Raw genomic sequence first — 7,272 nt, 5'->3', positions numbered from 1 at the left:
AACCCTGCCGCTGCGCGGCGGGAAACGCGCGCGCTGGGCTAGCGTGGAGTTGCCAGGGACACGGCGGCGCAGTGTCGGCCCTTTGTGTATTTCTTTCCAGAGGGCGCACCTATCTGCTCCCTTCCCCCCGGCCTGCCCTCCTGGCGTTTCCATGGAGGTGGTTTTAACGGCTTAAGCAGAAAATAGAGCTAATTGGCGGAGGCTCCGGGAACTGGCACGGTGCGGGACGACACACTCTGCCCATAAATCAACCGTGGACTGCTGATTCCTATTAGAAATTAGAAGTACAGCTCACGTACTACGGCAAGATGAAGGCTTTGCCAAAGACATTTTTGTTTACCCTGTCGCTGTAGCTGAGCACCCCATCTCAGAGGCATGTCACTGTCGGAAGACGTTAGGGTTTTTTTTTTTCCTTCTTAAAAAATTCGTCTTGTAATTGCTTGATAACATGCTAACTGGACTGGCCATGGCTTCCACCAGTGCTCGAGGCTTCAGCTCAACCTGCCACCCTCCGATGATGAATGACAGAGAATTGACAAAGTCAAATTATGCTTTAGAACCCAGAATTTATCCAGCATGCTTCTGTTGCACCAGAATTTTTTTTTGCTAAAATACAACATGCGGTGTCCTTATTTAAATACATGGTTAATCATAACACTAATTCAGTCTTTAGGCTATGGTGGAGGAGAGGGAGAAGAAAAGGGAGCGTTACTGTAGGTTTAGACAGTCAAATACGTTGGAATGGGGGCAAGGCAGGCCAGGTGGTGAGGGTCCAACGACATAAATTTTTTTAAAAACTAGACACTTTTCAGTATTTTCAGTGCAAGCAATCAGTCATATATTCACTCTCCTAGGAGCGTAATTGATTTCTTAATGTTTATTCTATCTCAAATGATGCTGCTTTTAGAGAATACAAACGTCATGGTTACCCAAATGAAAAAAATGTCCCTGCCTCAAATTTACTTGTTGTAGCAAAGAAACACTTTGAAATCACGTTTAGAAAAATATAGTTTCAGCCGGGCGTGGTGGCTCACGCCTGTAATCCCAGCACTTCAGAGGCGGAGGCGGGCCGATCACTTGAGGTCAAGAGTTCGAGACCAGCCTGACCAACATGGAGAAACCCCGTCGCTACTAAAAATACAAAATTAGCCGGGCGTGGTGGCGCATGCCTGTAATCCCAGCTACTCGGTAGGCTGAGGCAGGAGAATCGCTTGAACCTGGGAGGCAGAGGTTGCAGTGAGCTGAGATGGCAACATTGCACTCCAGCCTGGGCAACAAGAGCAAAACTCCCTCTCAAAAAAAAAAAAAAAAAAAAAAAAAAAAAAAAAAAGAAAAAGAAAAATATAGTTTCAAGTCCAAACCTGTTGCTTTTGTTTTTAAAATACATTTACATTGCATATACTTCTCATTCTGCTTAAAAAAAAAAACAAAAACAAATCCTGAGTATTGCCCCTACTTAAAACATGGATCACCCTTGTTTTTGAGTTTAAAAGCTTGCCTTTGAAACTCAAAGAGAAACTCAAAGTAGTATCTAAAATCCTGCTGAATGAATGTAGAACAGCCTCACTCTAAGCTGGCTGCGTCTGGTTCCAAAATTAGAAGTGATGCACCTGTTATCTCTGACCCTGGGCCTGTTTAAGGAAATCCTTTAGGTATTTTGAGACCTAATCCAAGATAGACCCTCTGTATGCCAACTTCCCAAATATAGCTCAGTGTTAAAGCAACATTAGAGGATCCCACATCTTTAAACTGGACCAAAACTTAGAGAAACTCACTTACTTTCAAAGAAGGATCTTTACTTGTTGACATTAACTTCTGAACCTTTTCAATAAACCAAACCAGAGCTGACAGAATGTTTATTCTAAGGAAGCCATTTCTGCCTGTGTGAAGAACTCTAAGCAGACATCATTTTAATCAAACAATACCTGAAAGATTCAATGCTTTTGAGACCTAATGAAATTATAAAATTAAACTTACACAAAGGAGTCAACCAACTTTTTTTCCTTGTGCAAAGTCAATGCCTTAAGTTTGTTTACTCTGACAAACTTTAGGGCTAATAATTGTACTAGACAGAATTTTTAAAATTGTTTTTAAACTTCATAGATCGATAGATTTTATGGAGTTTTGTTTTTTACAACCTAAGGTTAGGTATTGTAGTAGGCAGCCTCTAAGATGCCCCACCCCCGACCCCCACCCTGTGATTCCCACTTCCTGGTATTCACACTCATAATCACCTCCACCTTGTAACAGGATTGGTCTGAGTGACCAATAGAACAGAGCAAAAGTAATGGTATGTCACTTCTGAGATTAGGTTATAAGAGACACTTTTGGCATTTTGACTGCCCTCTCATACTCCCTGTCTCATGGGTCACTCATGCTGGTGGAACCTGGCTGCTTATGTGTCAGACTGACAGAGAGGTTCCCTTGGTAAGAAACTGAAACCTTCCTTCCTCCAGCAGTCATGTGAGTCAGCTTTGAAGCGAATCCTCCAGCCCGGTCAGGCTTTCAGACAACTCCAGCCTTGGCCAAAATCTTGACTACAACCTCAGGAGAAACCCTGGCCAGAACTACCCAGATAAGCTCTGAAATTCTTGACCTCAGAAACTGGGTGAGAGAGTTTGTTTTAAGCTCCTAAATTTTGTCGTAATTTGTTACATGGCAATAGATAAATAATACAGATATAATTCTTCATTATTTGTCTTTACTACATAGAGAATGAATGCATTTTGACAATTCATGAAAATAATCACTGGTTTAGTATCAGTGGTTTTACCAGTTCTCTGAATTCTAAAGATGAAAAGGTGGGTTATTTTACCAAAGAGTCAAAATAGTAAGTAATAGGATTTTTTTAAATCTATGAAATCTCTTACAAAAATAGAGTAACCAAAGAATGTTTTTATTGCCACATAGCATTGTTTCATTTTCTACAAAAATTCAAGTAATGGAATCCTACTCAAAAAATGTATTTTATGAAAAAAGACTTGTTTCTTCTGGATCTTATCTGCCAGAGGCTACTAATTGCCATTCTCCACTTCCCATTTGGTTTCCCCTGAGTTTTTGCTGGGCCCATGGGCACCCAACTTTGGGCTGTATCTCCCAACTACCTTGGAACTAAATGTGACCCTGTGATTGTGTTTAGGTCAATGGGATGTAGGCAGAATTATTTAACTTCCAGCTCATCTCCTTAAAGATGGATTCTCCTGCCTTCTACTCTCTGTCCTACTTCCCATGAGGTGCTCTGAAAACATGGTTGAAGGCAGAGTGGCTCACGTCTGTAATCCCAGCACTTTGGGAGGCCGAGGCGGGCGGATCAGCTGAGGTCAGGAGTTCAAGATCAGCCTGGCTAACATGGTGAAACCCCATCTCTACTAAAAATACAAAATTAGCCAGGCTTGATGGCGGGTGCCTATAATCCCAGCTACTCCGGAGGCTGAGGCAGGAGAATCGTGGACCTAGGAGGTGGAGGTTGCAATGAGTCGAGATCGCGCAACTGCACTCCAGCCTGGGCAACAGAGTGAGACTCCATCTCAGAAAAAAAAAAAAAAAAAAAAACATGGTTGAAACTAGTTAGCCAGCTTTGATCATGCAAAGACAACACCCTAAGATAACAGAGCAATGAGATGGAGGACTGGAGCTCCTGAATACTTCATAGCCTGTGATCCTTGAACCACTCCTCTCCAGACTGTTCATGAGAAATAAACTTATTTTACTGACCATTGCCACTGTTGTTATTATAACTACTTAGTCTATGTATTCTAGCATATTTCCCCCTCCAATATTAAATAAGTGATAATATTTGGGACAAATTAAATTTACTTATAAGAGTTTCTGAGTTGAGCAGAATATAATTCTTTTTTTTTTTTTTCTTTTGAGACAGAGTTAGTTGTCCAGGCGGGAGTGCAATGGCGCCATCACAGCTCACCGTAGCCTCAACCTCCCCAGGCTCAGGTGATCTTCCTATCTTAGCCTCCCGAGTAGCTGGGACTACAGGCGTGCACCACCACTCCCAGCTAATTTTTTGTGTGTTTTTAGTAGAGATGGGTTTTTGCCATGTTGCCCCAGCTGGTCTCAAACTCCTGAGCCAAGCAATCCTCCTGCCCCAGCCTCCAAAAGTGCTGAGATTACAGGCGTGAGCCACCACACCCGGCCCATAATTCTTTTTTCTGAGAAATTAGGGAATTGCCAAAGACTTAATTGCAAGATTCCAAATGTTAAAGGGCTTCAAAATATGAAATTTTTAACATCAAAATAATGGTGTTATTTCAACTAATGACTTTCTGCCTCACCAACCCACATTCCCCTTCAGCTGCTACATTTGATGGTGTTGACCACCTTTTCATTTTGTTACTCTCCTTCACTTTTTGTGAAGGTGATATATCTTGTGTAGTCAAGATATTTAAATATCTTGTCTTGATTATATCTCCTTTGCTGATTCCTTTTCTCCCCCACTCCCCATCTCCTAAATGTGGGGGTGCCCCAGATCTCAAGCTTTAACTTTTTTAGCCCTGTTCTCTTTTCCAAGCTTTAATATCTTATCTCTAGTCCATGCAGGGTATTTCCACCTAAAACACATTTCTAAAAGTAAACTCATTTTTCTCTTAAAACCATCCCCCTCAAGCAACTCTAACATGAAGCATTAGGTTTAAATAGTAGATACTCAAAAAACACAATATTTGCTGAATGATTTAATGATATATCATTTATTTTGGTAGCTAACTCTTGTTGTTGCTTAATCGTTTTCCAGTCTCTGTGGAATAGATGAGAAACAATAAGGAGTTATAGTTAAGGTAATAAAAACCAACTTTTTGCAAATGAAATAATTTAGTTAAATGCTCAGGCAAATCAGGAAAAAAACTGGTGTAATGGGACTACATTTCCAATTTATATTTTGGAGGAATGATCATTCAGAAAAATAATCTTATCTGTAATTTAATAATCGAATGAAATGATAGAAGAAAACATATGCTATAGCTTTTCCGTTTCATTTGCAAGCTATTCACAAGGAGGAACTGGCTGGTGGTAATAAAAGACTTTACCTAAAAAGCCTATGATTCTATACCCATTTCCCACCTTCTCTGGTAACTTAGAATATCAACATTAGCAAAGTCCTTTACAAGCCTTCTAAGTCTTCAATACTATACATTCCTGCATAGCAGAAAATACTTTAACGTTGCATGAGTTAGTTTACCTTTTCCTTGCTACAGCAAAAGGATCAAAAGAACGGCAGAGGAGAGACATCGTTTCCCAAAACGGGAAGCAGATACTTCTTACTGCAGGAGAATGTTTGAAGATCAAGGCTTGAAAGAAAAGAAGACCACTTTTCTTAGTTTTTAAAGTAATTTTTAAAATTCCACTATGGCTTAATTGTCATCAAGATCAATTCAAAAAATTACAAAAGAAAAAAAAAAGGAAAGAAGGAAGGAAGTACAAGGAAGGGTAAAGGGGCCAGGACCCTGGTGCCATCTATTAGCCAAGTGAGCTAACCGAGAGAAGGACCTTGCAAGGGGCTTGGCTGAAAATGCTCAGATATCTGAGTCCTTTCTAGCCACCATTCAGCCTCCGCATGAAGGAGCATCTCGTGTTGGCCATGTTACTTAACTGTACCAGCGCTTTGCAGCTTGACTGCTCTGTAGTACCGAAGTTGGTGTATGCCATGAGATCCTTACTCAATCCTAATAAAGAAAAAAGAGCCCCCATCTGTACTTTCAAACCCCAGAGCTAGGACTGAATAAGTTTCAAACCCCAGAGCTAGGACTGCAGTCCTGAGACCCTATAACTTGTATGACTAAAGAAGTGAAACTATGATTTAGTTTCTTATTAGAGCTATGACTTCCATATATTGCTATGCCCAAGCTGGATGAGTTAATAAACCTCACAGTAGACTGAGCCTCTTACACAAGTAGCTAGTAGCTAAGTCATAGTCCATCATCTCTGCAAATAAAACCTCCACATACTTCCAACCATTTACTTCTCCTTCTACCACTACCTCTTGATTCCACCCTGACAGAAGCAAACTCACGAAGTCCCATTACAAGGTATTTACTTTAGCTCCCCAATAGGATTGTAAACTCTCTGTAGGCTTGTAGAATTTAAGATTCTTTTTTTCTTTTTCAAGTGTCTAATAGTATATTTGCTTTTGCATATTCAGATTAAACATTCAATAAACATTCATTAAATGATTTCAAGTATTCCCAATGAAATGCTCAAAGAATAAAGTATTTCAAATGAAAATACATAAATAACCACAGGTTATGGAACCTCACCCTGTAGGTTGAGGCCTAAATATTTGATATAGAACAGTGGACCAAGATTATATGTTAAGTAATACTTAATACTGTCTTCCTAACCAAACAAATTGAAGATAATCTAAATAGAGAATTGGTCAAACACATGATTATGATTATTATTATTAATTTTTTTTTTAGAGTGCTAGGGCTTTATTACAAATGGAGTTGACTGCTAGAGAGGCCCTTCTCCAATCTTTCTTCTGTACCTTCTTCCCCCCCAAAGACATCCCTCTAGGGGAGGTCAGTAGGCCATTAGGTAGGAGGAAATCTAGAGAGTGAAAAGGGGCATTGCTTTTGTCAAAGTCATCTGAAACAACCACTGAGTCTGAAGGTTGGCTCCAGTTGAGAGTCTTCTAGTGGAAGAGGCTTAGCTCTCATCTTCAAGGTCCTTCATTTCTACATCCTGGGGAGCTTTTGTCTTCTTTTGCCTTTTAAGCTGTGGTTCACTAGTCCTGGCTGGCTTTGAAGGGGCTTCCACTTCCATGGCCGCCTTCTCTTTCTGGGCAAGCCGGATCTGCTGGAGGAGTTTTCTGGCTTCTTCCCTGACAGAGTAATGTTGGCATGTGCACTGGACGCCCGCTTCTTGAGATGGTGCTGCGTGATCAGCCCTGGTCTATCACAGCCCCGACCACGCAGTGCCTCAGACGCCGCTCCCGATTCAGCAACCTCCGGCCTTTGAACAACTTCTTCTTCAGCTCGGTGCGGGGCTGGTTGATCTTTGCCCCGGGAGCTCCCACAGTTGCGATGCCACCCCTGGTCAAACACATTCTAATGTGTCAATACAATTAGAATACAGTACTATTCAGCCTTTAAATACAATGTGTCTGTTTCTGTGTGTGTGTGTCATATCACAATCATCCAGAAAACTGTATAAAACCACAGATTACTGAAATTGAAGGTAGAAGATGGTGATTAATTAATCAAAGATCTGTCATGAATTAATAATTGTACAACTTAGGTAATGAGCACATGTGAGTTCATTATA

The 7,272-nt window shown here is 40.8% G+C and overlaps 1 pseudogene; it reads right to left on the bottom strand.

Moving 5' to 3' along the window:
- Positions 1-6,654: 6,654 nt before the first annotated feature.
- On the bottom strand, positions 6,655-7,054 carry LOC126954387 (uncharacterized protein C11orf98-like; annotated as a pseudogene).
- Positions 7,055-7,272: the final 218 nt, after the last annotated feature.

This window comes from Macaca thibetana, chromosome 5, assembly GCF_024542745.1.
Source record: "Macaca thibetana thibetana isolate TM-01 chromosome 5, ASM2454274v1, whole genome shotgun sequence".
In the NCBI taxonomy this organism is placed as follows: domain Eukaryota; kingdom Metazoa; phylum Chordata; class Mammalia; order Primates; family Cercopithecidae; genus Macaca; species Macaca thibetana.
Note: the sequence above shows the minus strand (reverse complement) of the source record. Positions and strands in the feature narration are given on the sequence as shown.